This window comes from Oncorhynchus mykiss, chromosome 3 (assembly GCF_013265735.2).
Source record: "Oncorhynchus mykiss isolate Arlee chromosome 3, USDA_OmykA_1.1, whole genome shotgun sequence".
NCBI classification, from domain to species: Eukaryota; Metazoa; Chordata; class Actinopteri; order Salmoniformes; family Salmonidae; genus Oncorhynchus; species Oncorhynchus mykiss.
In genome coordinates this window covers 37,847,692-37,863,678 of record NC_048567.1, presented here as the reverse complement: position 1 = coordinate 37,863,678, position 15,987 = coordinate 37,847,692, and the positions used below count along the sequence as shown (strand labels likewise).

At 40.8% G+C, this 15,987-nt stretch overlaps 1 protein-coding gene across 4 annotated transcripts in view; it reads left to right on the top strand.

Annotated features, from left to right (window-relative positions):
* The window catches only part of LOC110519943 (dachshund homolog 1), a 248,048-nt gene that overhangs the window by 199,078 nt on the left and 32,983 nt on the right, over positions 1 to 15,987 (top strand). The gene's annotated exons all lie outside the window — the stretch shown is intronic.

The following is a 15,987-nucleotide window of genomic DNA, read 5'->3' as shown; positions in this document are numbered from 1 at the left end:
CTGTTGGCAGCGATTTCAGCTGTGAGTATTTCTGGGTAAGTCTGTAAGAAAGAGCTTTGCACACCTGGACTGTACAATATTTTCCCATTACTCTTTTCAAAATTCTTCAAGCTTTGTCAAATTAGTTGTTGATCATTGCTAGACAACCATTTTCATGTCTTGCCATAGATGTGCATGCAGATTTGCCACTTAAGAACATTCACTGTCTTCTTGGTAAGCAACTCCAGTATAGATTTGGCCTTGTGTTTTAGGTTATTGTCCTGTTGAAAGGTGAATTAATCTCCAAGTGTCTGGGGGAAAGCAGTTTGAGCCAGGTTGTCCTCTCAGATGTTTCCTGTGCTAAGCTCCATTCTGATTTAAAAAAAATCCTAATTAACTCTCCAGTCCTTAATTATTATAAGCATACCCATAACATGATACAGCCACCACTATAAATATGGAGAATGGTACTCAGTAATGTGTTGTATTGTATTTGCCCCAAACATAACACTTTGTATTCAGGACAAAAAGTTAATAGCTTGGCCACATTCTTTGCAAGTATTACCTCTGTCAATTAGGTTAGTATTGTGGAGTAACTACAATGTTGTTGATGCATCTTCGGTTTTCCCCTATCACAGCCATTAAACGCTGTAACTGTTTTAAAGTCTCCATTGGCCTCATTGTGAAATCCCTGAGCTGTTTCCTTCCTCTCGGGCAAAAACATTTCAGCTTTTAATTTTTAATAATTTGTTGAAAAACATAATTCCACTTTGACATTATGTGATATTGTCTGTAGGCCAGTGACAAACAAAATCTGAATTTAATCATATTTTTTAATTCAGGGTGTAACACAACAATATGTGGAAAAAGTCAAGGGGTGTGAATACTTTCTTCAAATAATAGATTATATCACCGCCGGGCTGGGCAACCTGAGCTTTTGCTATACCTTGCAATGTATCGTATTTACATTCCATACGTGTATGTATGTTCCATACGTCATTTAGCTTGGTTATGACAACCTCAATGCAACCATGTATTGAATATTGAAAAACTTTTATGTTTAGATATGTCAATAAAATTGTAAATTATTTTAACTGATTTAAAAAAAAGGATTACTACTTGTTCACTTATGGTTTACTTGTAGCAAATACCAGATAGGTAAGTTATCTTAGTAAATACTAGGTGAAAATGTACCTTTATTTATGATAAGTAGTCTACTAAATGCTTAGATATGTCTCTATACTGTAGATGAATTCCACCACCATTCCCCTCTATTGAGCAAGATTTAGAAACATTTATAAAACAATTTTACTCAAACAAGGAGCTCATACAAATGTATAATGCTGTGAGTTAAACATAAAATGATGCAAATCATATATTTTCTATGATGGTTTAGAGTTGGGTTGGGTTTGTGTGGTGTTGGGTGGGGTGGAGGTGGATAACGATAACAAAACCACAGTGGAAATCATTGGGCTGTGTGTTCCCTTTTGGTTAGCGGCTAACAATTAGCCCAAAGTGGAGATCAGCTCTCGTCCTTCCACTCACAATATGAAGTAGTAAATAGTAATAATTAGTGTGATCATGCTCTGAATTCATAGGTCAAACTCCACAACTGTGTGTGTGTGTGTGTGTGTGTGTATGTGTGTATGTGTGTGTGTGTGTGTGTGTGTGTGTGTGTGTGTGTGTGTGTGTGTGTGTGTGTGTGTGTGTGTGTGTGTGTGTGTGTGTGTGTGTGCGTGCGTGCATGCGTGATTGAGTGCATGTGTGTGTCTACATGTGTGTGTTACAGTGTGCAGAGCTGCAACCATCGGGGGACATAGTGTAATAACCATTGAATATAAACAAGCATGATCTTCTTCTACCCCCATCTGCATTCTCTGTACTACTCTGCTCAGTGCTCACCTCAACCAGTCTTTGCATAAACAGAGACATAACACCTAAACCTCAGCCTATTAACACCATGCTGTTCTACCATACACACATTACAGTTTTGTTGACAATTCAGACCTGTGATGTCCTATGATATGTGATAGAGAGAGAGAAGGGGGGGGGGGGTGAAAACCAGACAATCCATTCATGTAACACACACACAAACAAACACGACCACATTATTATTGAGATTGTAAATTCCTAATATGTCACCAGTGTTGATTAGGATTCCGGGCTCTCCAGCGCGGTTGTACCAGAGGTCTCGGTTCTGCAGAAAAACATTTTTATAAAATAACCCATTAATGCAGAGGAGTGCAACTAAATTAGTTACCAATTTGCTGAGCATGAATTAATGAAGAGAGCTTCTCGCGGCTCCCACAGTTGTAATTTTCATAATAACCCCGGACCTTTATTTGGCAGGTTGTTTAGTTTTTTCGTTTGAAGGTTTTCATTAGTCTAATGAGGAGTGTGCAAGGGCGAGCAGTCAGCACAATTTACATGAGGAAGCTATCATAATAAATGAGGCAATTTGAATAACACACACAGCTTTATGCGGTGAGATAAGAGAGATTGTAGTCGGTCGGCAGACCCAGCGCTGGTAACCAATACATTAGAACCCAACTAATAACCAAAGTAATCCCAATAAAAGCTTTAAGTGAAGGAAATAAAATGAATGATAGATATATTGAACTGTAATGATATGATACATGATGCATTAGATGAGTAATATAAATGTGTTCCATTGTTAAAGAGCGAGGGAATTGGAGGGAGGGAGGAAAGGATGGAGAGGAGGGGGTCTGCGATTTGCTACTTTGTTTATGGCAAGCTTTTTAATTAGGATTGTTCATCGGATCAGTTTGTTTAGACAAATGAGATAACATTCCAATGGTTTAACGATATTTCTCCACTTGTTTGATCTTTATGGTCTTGGTCGAGAATTGAATTAATCTTGTGCATTATACTCACACAGAGAGAACAGAGGAGGGGACTGTAGGATGCCGTGTCCTGCCTCTGCCTCCATATATGGGGGTTAATAATATCTGCTCGTATCAGCTATCGAAGACAAAGTACACCGTTACTGACGCGGTAATGCAACCGATCATTTGTCGCCGTGAAGATCTCTCATCAGTAAGTGTCTGCTATCGAAGACAGTCAAACTACACAGATACTGCACTGACAGAAACTATCTCTCCCCTTTTTTCCACATCCTCTTTGATGACAAAGGACAAAGACCATTCGTTGTAGTTGAAATCTCTTTATTACTTCAAGTCCAGTCCATCCTCATTCTAGCTCACAACCAGATGGTATAGCTTTCGGGTGTCTTTTCAACTTTTTTAACACAATTATTGTTGGCAAGTAACGATCGGTTGCAAATAGGACTTGATGATATGATGATGTTCCATAATAAAATTGAAACGGCAAAAGTACAAAGGCCAGCTATGTTTCTCACATCAAGCTAATTGAATCGCTTCACAAAGGGAAGTCTGTGGTGATCACTTTCGACAAGCCCGCGTCTCGTGAAACAGCAGGTAGTTGACAAACAAGGCAGAATAAAAGACACTGAAGCCTTTGGTTGTAAACTCATTTTAGATATCAAACATTGAACATGATTTGATTTACTGGGGGAGAAGCCTTTTTAAACACAAGCAATATGCGCAACACTCCGGTGTTGCTGTAGAAACCATATGGGAGATGAAAAGCACAAACAGATATATTGATTAGCCAAACATAGAACAACGAAATCTAGGGCACCAGACGTTTAATTTCACCAGTAAAAATGTTGTATGAAAATGCACTAGATGTTTCTATTCACTTACAGTGGTTATGTTTTGTTGGATCTGGAAATGTGGTGCAATGGAACCAATGGAATACTCTCAAAAGTAGTAAACCTGCCCATCTGTCACGCCAAACACCAATCTAACCCTTGACGCATCTGAAAGAGAACAAATACTATTTCCACCCGGGTCTGGAACTATAGTCTTGTCATGACGTCACACAACTCTAGCGGCTAGAATGACTGACAGGTCTCGTATGACACAAGGAGACTTGGAAAGCAACCAATCTGTAAAATGATTATGTTAACCATATTCTAAAAAGGGAAAGGTTTGACTGTAATGGGATATATTCTCACTTCCTGTGTAAATGTTATGTATCCTTGTTGACACACTGTGAGATGGACTGATAATGTCCCACCTTGGATAAATGGATCATCCTGGTGTATCTGATCACACAGAGACATGTAAAGTGCATCCTGATTTCATTTGATAAAATGGGGGAATAAGTATAATAAGTATCAAATTTTCCACACATTTTCTATATGGTACCAAAAAGTAATAAAATAAACTGTAGCCTACTTGTCACTGAAATTGATAGTTTTAATGCAGCATTATATCTCGCCTCTCAGTACCCCTTTAACCCTAATTTACTGTAACACAACTTTGTTGAATCTTCATTCAGATCCAGGCAGAGAAGTTCATAAAACTAAAACACAAACAGGAATACATACATGCATGCTTGCATGCACACTCACATATGCACATACACACACACATACACACACAAACACACACACACACACACACACACCAATTACTGTAATTTAACATTTAAACATAACCTAAATCACACATAATTGGCATCTTTGAAACAAGCATTAGCCAAGTAGTTTGCTGTGCTAAATCAGAGCTACAGTATAGTGTTTGTGTCCAGTAAGACAGTCGGGCAGACATATTGGTGTCATTGCATGGCATTGCAATACTCCAGGGAGTATCCAATGCTGTTCTCTTCTGTGTTGTGTTCTGCCGACTAACGACATTAGCTGGCGCTAATCCAGACTGAATATACTGAGTCGATCTCAAAGGAAGACAAAAGAACTAAGCGGAAATAGGGAAGCCAAATGTTTAGTAAACTCTTAAAAGGCCCAGCTTAGAGAGTTAGAGGGTTAGAGAGAGAAGAGCTCCGACTCTCTCTGCAATTGCTACAAGCCTAAAAGGGGGCTCGAAAAATGAATACAAATCCATTAGCGGGTCCTGGTTTCACAGTTATAAAAGGACTTAAGGGCGGGACGTGTTAAACGTGTGGAAATCTGTTTTGATAACATATTGGGCTTATTGGGCTTTGCCGCCGCCGCTGCTCGAATTAATAACACTTAATTTGCAGACGGAAGAAAGCCGTGGCGTGGTATTTCCAGTTAAAGAGATTAATTTTCAAACATCTAATTGACAGGCCAGGGTCAGGCGGGATAAGCAACAGACTCTGTAAGAGACGGCCGCACGGCAAAGTCAAGGTGACTGGAATACGCCTTTCAAAAACACCAGTAGAAAAGAGAGGGAGAAGAAAGAGAGAGAATTAGTCGTCAAGAAGTGTCCCTCCACCCCCTATTCTCTCTGTCTCTCTCTTTATTATGAATGATTTAGTTTCCCAGTGAAAGGTTATAAAAGCCATGTATAACACTGTAATATCCGTAGAGTGAAAATGTGAAGGTTTGACTCGCAATGTCCTCAAGTCAGCTAGCTACCAGACTGCAGTGTGATAAGAGGCACTGTTCTGAATAACTCCTGCCTCCAAGAGGCTGTTTCCATGTTTTATAGGCTTTACCAAGGAAAAGCACACAAATAGCATTTGTTTCGTGGCTAGTCTGTAAACATGATGAACTGTTAGTGAAGTCGCTAACAACTAAGGCTGCTGAAAGCTAGAATGTATTCCAAATGGCACCCTTTTCTCTATAATGCACTACTTTATAGAATAGTCCTATGGATCCTGATCAAAAGTAGTGTACTATATAGGGATTATGGTGCCATTTGGGACACAAATGCTGGTGTTTACCTTGGCTGAGTATGTGGTGCTTGGCATGTTGGTAATGTAGCATCGCCTAATTACTATTTACATGTAAACATGAAATGAGACAAACAACCTCACAGAATGGCTATTTAGAAAAGGTGAGGAAAAATACAGTAATTTATATTCAGGGTCAACCTTATCTGACTGTAACAGCTGTAGAAGCGGTATGTGTTGTTATTTTGAATCGCAAATTTCCAGAATTGGACATAATCCTACTAATTGTTTTCTGCTTCTGTCCAAGGGCACGCAGGTACAATATGGGCTGGCTATATTGTAATATGCATAATAGCAGATGCTCTGATATGTAAAGTGTGAGGGGGGACCAAGTGCCTGGTTATACTTTTTTTATCATTCTGAAAATAACTCTAACCACTGTATGGCTAATGTGCTTCAGCCTAATCCAATACGATGAGTGCTTTGATATTCAATTACTCATATTCAATCCAATGTATATATAAAGCCATTTTTTACATCGGCAGTTGTCTCAAAGTGCTTTTTTCTCTATCTTTTCTGACAGTCTGGAGTAGAATAGCAAGCATATCAAAGCAACAATGCCTTACTCCTTGTGCCTTACAGTGCATCCCTCTCACACCCCAATAAGGCACTTGTTCATTCCCCCAGCAAAAGGTAACATGAAACAGAGGCCTGCTACTGTGTGTTCCTGATGGACAGGCAGATTTCACCTTGGCCAGTGAATGATAATGCATTATTAAATTTGCCTCCGCCGCTCTCCTAGATACACTAGGAGCTGACCACAGCATATTTATCTCCCCATCTGAGCCTCACGTTGGCGCGCATCTTGGCAGCCAGAGCGTATTCTGTCACTTTTGAGGCATTTTAAAGATTAAAAAGAAACTCTCTGCCTCTTTTTTTTAACGTTCCTTAAAAGCATCACCCTGCTCTTCTTTTTCTTCTATGAAATGTGATTAGCGGATGGAAGAGGGTGTCACGTAATGGAACATTCATGAGAAAGGTAGGGGGGTGGAACAAATATCCAAATGAACTGCCCTCCCCACTCCCATCTACCCCACACCCCCTGACCTGAAGCGATAGTCCCCTCTCTGCACAATCAGCACTCCCTGTCTTTCTTCCCTCACACAGGGGGCCGGGGGAAATTTGATTGATCCTCTATCAAATAATGATTTTGCTTGGGCATATGCACTGACAAGTTATTTGATCACAAAGCATTATTGTCTGCCAAGTCACATTCCGGGGCTTGTGATGGCTAATGATAGGTAGATAGGTAGTGAGCATCTTTGAAGCCCCCCCCCCCGCACAACACCAAGGTCACTAGGTTATAAAAAGAAGACTGATGCAGAGCAACTCAGTGGATTGGGCTAAAGTAAGGAAAATAGGGAGATGAAGAGAAGTCACTTACAGGGGAGATAGCTGAGTTGTAATGATACTCAATGTGAATTGAAAACCCATCCATGTCTGTAAAGTGTTTAGGTCGAAATTGTCGAGGTTGTGTAACGGATGTGAAATGGCTAGCTAGTTAGCGGTGGTGCGCGCTAATAGCATTTCAATCGGTGACGTCACACGCTTTGAGACCTTGAAGTTGTGTTTCCCCTTGCTCTGCAAGGGCCGTGTCTTTTGTGGAGCGATGGGTAATGATGCTTTGAGGGTGACTGGTGATGTGTGCAGAGGGTACCTGGTTTGAGCCCAGGTTGGGGCGAGGAGAGGGACGGACTAAAGTTATACTGTTACAGTTGCATTTCTGTACCAACCTCAAGAAACAAAGAAAAGTAGTATGAGGCATATAAAAACAACCGTACCTTTTATCAAACACTAGTTAGAGCATTTGAGTCCTATTGAAACCACCTTACTTCATACCATTTGGTATTAGGCAACATACCACTGCACTACTACTCATAACCACTCAAATACACTTAGGAAAAAAACTAACAGTACGACTGCCGCCAGAACAGGTCTGTGAACAGGATATATTAGGACATTTAGGGCAAGGCGCTGACTTTAGTAGGTAGTGTCTTACATAGCTCAAACTGTCATCTAAATTTATTGGAGGCAAATGTTTGAATACTTAGTGTTTTTATACTGCCAGAAGAAATGGTGCTTTTCACCTTATGTAGCCTTGCCCACTTTACCCAGAACCATTTCAAATTTGTTTGTCTTCCAACTTCCGGCCGATTGACACACAAGGAAAACCATAGTTACAGTGCCTTGCGAAAGTATTCGGCCCCCTTGAACTTTGCGACCTTTTGCCACATTTCAGGCTTCAAACATAAAGATATAAAACTGTATTTTTTTGTGAAGAATCAACAACAAGTGGGACACAATCCTGAAGTGGAACGACATTTATTGGATATTTCAAACTTTTTTAACAAATCAAAAACTGAAAAATTGGGCGTGCAAAATTATTCAGCCCCCTTAAGTTAATACTTTGTAGCGCCACCTTTTGCTGCGATTACAGCTGTAAGTCGCTTGGGGTATGTCTCTATCAGTTTTGCACATCGAGAGACTGAAATTTTTTCCCATTCCTCCTTGCAAAACAGCTCGAGCTCAGTGAGGTTGGATGGAGAGCATTTGTGAACAGCAGTTTTCAGTTCTTTCCACAGATTCTCAATTGGATTCAGGTCTGGACTTTGACTTGGCCATTCTAACACCTGGATATGTTTATTTTTGAACCATTCCATTGTAGATTTTGCTTTATGTTTTGGATCATTGTCTTGTTGGAAGACAAATCTCCGTCCCAGTCTCAGGTCTTTTGCAGACTCCATCAGGTTTTCTTCCAGAATGGTCCTGTATTTGGCTCCATCCATCTTCCCATCAATTTTAACCATCTTCCCTGTCCCTGCTGAAGAAAAGCAGGCCCAAACCATGATGCTGCCACCACCATGTTTGACAGTGGGGATGGTGTGTTCAGTGTGATGAGCTGTGTTGCTTTTACGCCAAACATAACGTTTTGCATTGTTGCCAAAAAGTTCAATTTTGGTTTCATCTGACCAGAGCACCTTCTTCCACATGTTTGGTGTGTCTCCCAGGTGGCTTGTGGCAAACTTTAAACAACACTTTTTATGGATATCTTTAAGAAATGGCTTTCTTCTTGCCACTCTTCCATAAAGGCCAGATTTGTGCAATATACGACTGATTGTTGTCCTATGGACAGAGTCTCCCACCTCAGCTGTAGATCTCTGCAGTTCATCCAGAGTGACCATGGGCCTCTTGGCTGCATCTCTGATCAGTCTTCTCCTTGTATGAGCTGAAAGTTTAGAGGGACGGCCAGGTCTTGGTAGATTTGCAGTGGTCTGATACTCCTTCCATTTCAATATTATCGCTTGCACAGTGCTCCTTGGGATGTTTAAAGCTTGGGAAATCTTTTTGTATCCAAATCCGGCTTTAAACTTATTCACAACAGTATCTCGGACCTGCCTGGTGTGTTCCTTGTTCTTCATGATGCTCTCTGCGCTTTTAACGGACCTCTGAGACTATTACAGTGCAGGTGCATTGATACGGAGACTTGATTACACACAGGTGGATTGTATTTATCATCATTAGTCATTTAGGTCAACATTGGATCATTCAGAGATCCTCACTGAACTTCTGGAGAGAGTTTGCTGCACTGAAAGTAAAGGGGCTGAATAATTTTGCACGCCCAATTTTTCAGTTTTTGATTTGTTAAAAAAGTTTGAAATATCCAATAAATGTCGTTCCACTTCATGATTATGTCCCACTTGTTGTTGATTCTTCACAAAAAAATACAGTTTTATATCTTTATGTTTAAAGCCTGAAATGTGGCAAAAGGTCGCAAAGTTCAAGGGGGCCGAATACTTTCGCAAGGCACTGTAAATATGAATTACATTTGTCTATGTAACTATGAAATAATATGACAATAAAGTGCACGGAATTGGAAAGATGCACTACATGGCCAATCTGTGTGCTTAAGGTCACTGAACCTTCGCCCCAGTCTGAGGTCCTGACTGCTCTGGAGCAAGTTTTCATCAAGGATCCCCCTTATACTTTGCTTCGTTCATCTTTCCCTCGATCCTGACTAGTCTCTCAGTCCCTGCCGCTGAAAAAACATACCCACAGCATGATGCTTCCACCACCATGCTTCACTGTAGGGATGGTGCCAGGTTTCCTTCAGACGTGACGCTTGGCATTCAGGCCAGAAAGTTCAATCTTGGTTTCATCAGACCAGAGAATCTTGTTTCTCATGGTCTGAGTCTTTAGGTGTCTTTTGGCAAACTCCAAGCTGGCTTTCATGTGCCTTTTACTGTGGAGTGACTTTCATCTGCCGACTCTACCATGATGGCCTGATTAGTGGAGTGCTGTAGAGATGGTTGTCCTTCTGGAAGGTTCACCCACCACCACAAAGGAGCTCTGGAGCTCTGACAGAATGTCGGGTTCTTGGTCACCTCCCTGACCAAGGCCCCTATCCCCCGATTGCTCAGTTTGGCCTGGCATCATTCCATTTAAGAATGATGGAGGCCACTGTGTTCTTGGGGACCTTACACAGCCTGGAGGTGTGTTGGGCCATTGTCCTGTTGGTAAACAAATGATAGTCCCCCTAAGCGCAAACCAGATGGAATTTCATATTGCTGCAGAATGCCATGCTGGTTAAGTGTGCCTTCAATTCTAAATAAATCACATACAGTGTCACCAGCAAAGCACCATCACACCTCCTCCTCCATGCTTCACAGTGGGAACCACACATGCGGAGATCATCCTTTCACCTACTCTGCGTCACACAAAGACACGGCAGTTGGAACCAAAAATCTACAATTTGGACTCATCAGACCAAAGGACATTGCTCGTGTTTCTTGGCCCAAGCAAGTCTATTCTTTTTGGTGTCCTTTACTAGTGATTTCTTTGCAGCAATTCGACCATGAAGACCTTATTCACGCAGTCTCTTCTGAACAGCTGATGTTGAGATGTGTCTGTTACTTATTTGGGCTGCAATCTGAGGCTGCTAACTCCAATGAACTTGTCATCTGCAGCAGAGGTAACTCTGGGTCTTCCTTTTCTGTGGTGGTCCTCATGAGAGCCAGTTTCATCATAGCGCTTGATGGTTTGCGACTGCACTTGAAGAAACGTTCAAAGTTCTGGACATTTTCCACATTGACTGACTGTCATTTCTTAAAGAAATGATGGACTGTCGTTTCTCTTTGCTTATTTGAGCTGTTCTTGCCATAATATGGACTTGGTCTTTTACCAAATAGGGCTATCTTCTGTATAACACCCCTGCCTTGTCACAACACAACTGATCGGCTCAAACACATTAAGAAGGAAAGAAATTCCACAACTGAACTTTTAACAAGGCGCACCTGTTAATTTTAACATGGCGCACCTCATGAAGCTGGTTGTGCCAAGAGTGTGCAAATATTTAATCAAGGCAAAGGGTGGCTACTTTGAAGAATTTCAAATGTAAAATATATTTTGATTTGTTTAACACTTACTTGGTTACTTGTGTTATTTCATAGTTTTGATGTCTTCACTATTATTCTACAATGTAAAAAATAGTGGAAATAAAGGAAAAACCTTTGGTACTGTATGTCATTATATTAACATGCATATAGACAATATCATATAGGTCATTATTAATTCCGGTTAGGCGGTGGATGTGTGTGTTTCTGAAGAGAGATCTCAGAATCAGTGTATCATATCTGTTCTGAGCAGAATGAATGCTGCTCCCTTGTCTCCCCTGACAGCCCCTCAGACGCTTAAGGATTTATGAATATTTCCTCCATGCAGACTTTCCATCTGTGTGACTCTACCCGTGGCCTTGAGAATACGTTTCAATCTATTAAGTCAAATCAAAAGAGGGGGGAGAGGGAGAAGGGGATAAAGATAGGTAAAGCGATATAGAGAGAGAGTGAATGGGGATTTTTTTATTTGTTTTATTTATTTAACCTTTATTTAACTAGTCAAGTCAGTTAAGAACAAATTCTTATTTACAATGACGGCCTACCCCAACCTGGACGATGCTGGGCCAATTGTGCGCCGCCCTATTGGACTCCTGATCATGGAAATGGGGGGAGAGAGAGAGAGAGAGAATTAAATGCCTGTGGAGAGTAATGTTTGGAGGAGAGCGTTTAGGAAACAAGGCCCACTGGCCACACGGATTATCTCTCTCTCGTGCTCTTTCTATCTTTCTCGCTCTCTCCACATACATGGGTTTGTGCAGCAAGCGATATCATCTCTAAGTTAAAGGAACATTAGGGATAGAGGTAGAAAGGAGGGGGAGAAGGAGAGAGAAAGAAGGGAGAACACAGAGCTTGATTTTTCCGCTGTGATAAGAGGGTGGTTGCCAAATGTTACCTGTGTAACCTGTGCCAAAGCATCTGGGGCTCTTGACTTTGTCCCCCAGCAGGGATGTAGCACACTCTCATTTTCCTCATCCTCTGCCTCCTCCTACTCCTCTTCTCTGTCTTGAAAAGGAAATTAGTTCAAAGGACCAATGCAGCTGTTTGTATTCTAATATCAAATAATTTCTGGGTAACAATTAAGTACCTTACTGTGATTGTTTTCAATTGAAATTGTCAAAAGTAATCCAAAATAGTTTCTTAGCAAAGAGCAATTTCTCTCTGGAAGTGTTCTGAGTAGGGAGGGGAAAATTAAAAACTAGCAATTTGGAACTCTCTTTCTTATTGGTCTATTAACTGTTACCAGGCAGGCCAAAACTCCATCCCACCACAACAGGCTGACATTTAAAAACGGATTTCCAAACAGCTCTTAGACTAAGAGGTCATTATCATAATTTTCACAATTTGACAGTATTATTCCAACCTCATAGTGTGGAAATATATATAAAACACAGGGAAATCACATTATTGACTGCTCTGGGCCTTTAAATGTGTGTGTACGTTTGACTGTGTATCTGCATGTGTGCATGCTTGGTCCTTGCATGGCTTCATTTGTGTTTGTGTGCACATGTGTTTGGAGTGGTGAAAGACTACATGGTGAAAGACTATGTTTGTGCATATTCTAATGAATCTATGTTGCTTATTTCACGTGTCTTTATTTCCTTCGATATTCCACAAAAACATAACATATCTAAAGATGAAATCCACTTTATCGATTGAAGCAAGGTTCATGTACATTTGTTTCGGAGCTAGGTTTTCTTTGACAAGGTGAAGGAAAAAAACAATCTAATCACTACTGCTACAGTCTGCAGTAGCGTTGTCTTCTATTAGCGGGCAAAGAGGTCACAGCCACTCCATTTGAAGGAGGACAACTTCCTCCCTCCTCAGCCACTGCTGGCAGGTCAAATAAAATCTAATTGTGCCTGGCTGAAAGCACACCGCCCTGCTTTGTGTATGTGCCGCTGACAACCTCCAGGTTTTAGCGCTCCATTATCCTGCTGGGAGGAACACACCGTTTGCAAGGACACAGGCTTAACCTGTCAATATATCACACTGACTGCTCTGGCCCCAGCCAAATGCACAGGCTGCAGAGAGAGACTGTTTCTCTCTCCCTTGATTTGCTCTCTCTCTCTTTCGCTCAGTGTCTCTTTCTCTATATTTTATCTCTCTTTCTCTCGCCCTCTCTCCTCTTTCATACTCATATCTGTCTACCTTCCCCAAATCTATCATTTTATCTACTCTCTCTCTCTCTCTCTCTCTCTCTCTCTCTCTCTCTCTCTCTCCTCCCTCCCTCCCTCCGTGTGAGGATTCAGCTGAAAGCTCCCGAGGGAGCTCCGGATTCAAACACAGGAACCAGAAAGCATATGGCACATTTTCAAACTCCCAAGGTCAATTATAGCTATTATTTATCCAAAGATTGTGACTACATTTCCCAAAGTTTCCTCTAGATTTACCACAGATTGCCAACGCATGTCTGTTGCACCCCCTCTAGCTTTCTCTTCCCCGCGACCATCAAACATTTCAAAGGTTTTCAAGTGGATTTTTTTTAAATATCTGGTAAACATACGGCATATCTTTTTCTCCCTCCTTGACATCGCTTGGTCAGAGTGCCACTCCTCGCACAACACAAATCTAATAACATGTAAATTGGAGATAAGCCCAGATTCCTCAAAGTTATATATTTTTTTGGCATCTGTAGTTTGCCAAGTCAATTCCTTGGCCCCCTGTTTTAGAGGCACCACAACACATGGAGGAGTAAGAAAATAAACTGGATAGGTGATTCATCATTGCTATCCCACTGTCAAGCACTCCCACTGCTACTATTGAGGGCTGGATGCAAGGAGAAGAGGGGGGGGGGGGTGTTTTTAAATGATGGCATTTTATTCGGAATGCATTGTATTTACTTTGTCCCAAAATGTTATTATCCAGCTGAAACAATGTTATTTGTGACATGGTTGACCTGAGAGAGGGGGGTTTGTTCCATAAGTATTTCACAGCAGAGGCCCTATGTAGAGTAGCCTACATACAGCACAAGAGACTGTCACAGCTGCTGCTGGCAGCGCTCACTTGCGGAGAAGTATCACCTGGAAATTCGGCACTCCATTCCAATCGGCTCCATCACTCCAGCGTCTCTCGCCGTAATTGAGTTGAAGTCAATGATGCCGGAGTGATGGTGAGGAATAAACATGCAAACACATGCCAGCAGGCTAGGAGAGCCAGAGTAGAGGAGAGAAGGGGAGAGGTATGGGGATGGGAGAAAATGAGGAGAAGGGAGGAAAAGGTCTGGTGAAAGCCTGACTAAGAAAAAAAAGATCTGGAGTTCTGATAAATATAGTGAACAAATAGTGATTACTTTATATTGATTGAATTATCCGTGTATTTGCTACCAGTAAAAGACAGCTCAAGCAAAACAAGAAAAAGATTACTGAATGTCAACTGAATCAGCCGTTCATTTTCTTCCACCTTCCTGTATTTGCCTACACACCTATCTTGGTGAAAATGAAATTTACTCTGACAAGCGTCGCTGTTCAGCTCTGTAGTTGTGAGTCTATTTCGAACAAAACACAAAGCTGTTAGCTTTTCCCTTGCTGTGTGACAGGTTGTTTCCTCTGCAACAAAGCGATCAAATATTCTCTGTGATCTGCCTTCGTATTGCAGGAGGGTAGGCCTGCTGAGTGCAAAGCCAGAGTTTGTTAAAGCAATGATTTATGATGAATGCCAACACTAAATAAGGGACAAAGTGCCCACAGTACAAATCAATTACAAAGCTACAACAACAGGCCTTCTCTCCCTGAGGTCTACTAGCTTCGGCTGCAGTTATGTTGATTTTATTGGACGGGATATTTGCTGCGTTTGGCAGAGGGGGAGGCTATGTTAACGTGTAATGTAATAAATGCAAATGGTAGATGTTGTACATGTATATGAACAACATCACAGGTCATTGGAGTTCGGTGGTTATGTTATTGTTGGTGCCGCTTTAAGGCATTGGTTGCCATTCCAATGATGTGCTCTGCCAAGTATTTTAAATGATATTGTAGTTTTTTGTAACATTTCAGTATAATGGTTCAGTAAAGAAGTAAAAAGAAGAAAAAAAACATTTGGTGTAGGTCTTGTTATATAGGATATCATTTTTCATATGCTCACTTATTCCACAGTAAACCAGTAAAAACACAAACAACAACAAATTACCACAGAAGTGACTTCTTAAAAGTAGGCGATTCATAATTGTTTTATGAAGTTAATTTACAAAACAAATTTCAATTCATCCATCCATAATTTTTTTTAATCAATATTTTATTGAAGAAATGATATACAACACTTTCAGAACATTCCCTATTGATCCCCCAAACCCCTGCCCCCCCCCCCTTCCCAATGCCTCCAACTCACCCTCACCCTTAAAATGACAGAGTAACAGATAATATAAATCAAAATAGTAAAATAAAATATTTATAATAACAATAATAATAAAATAATAATATAAATAGTAATACAATGTTCCTAAATTGTGCATGACTTTTAGAAACACCTTATTACAAATATTTTACAGTTTGCACTCCATATTACACGTACTTAGCAGTTGAAATACAATACCAGTAGGATAATAACACGTGCATATGTGGAATAAAAATTAAAAGGATTCCATAATAGGAGAGGAAGGAGAACAGAAGATCAATGATATCCTGGTTGCAAATGTGTAAAAACATTCTCTACAGACATCGCTAATAAATATATATTTTTTTTCTAAGCATCACATCCCGTATCCAAGACATGGCTGATGGGAGTGAGTGGGCTTTCCAAAGCAGGAGTATTTTACTACGAGCAATCAAGGAGCCAAAGGAGATGACACCAGTCTGTTTATATGTGAGATTCACAACTTCCTCAGCAATCCCAAGTATAGAGATCTGAGGAGATGGAA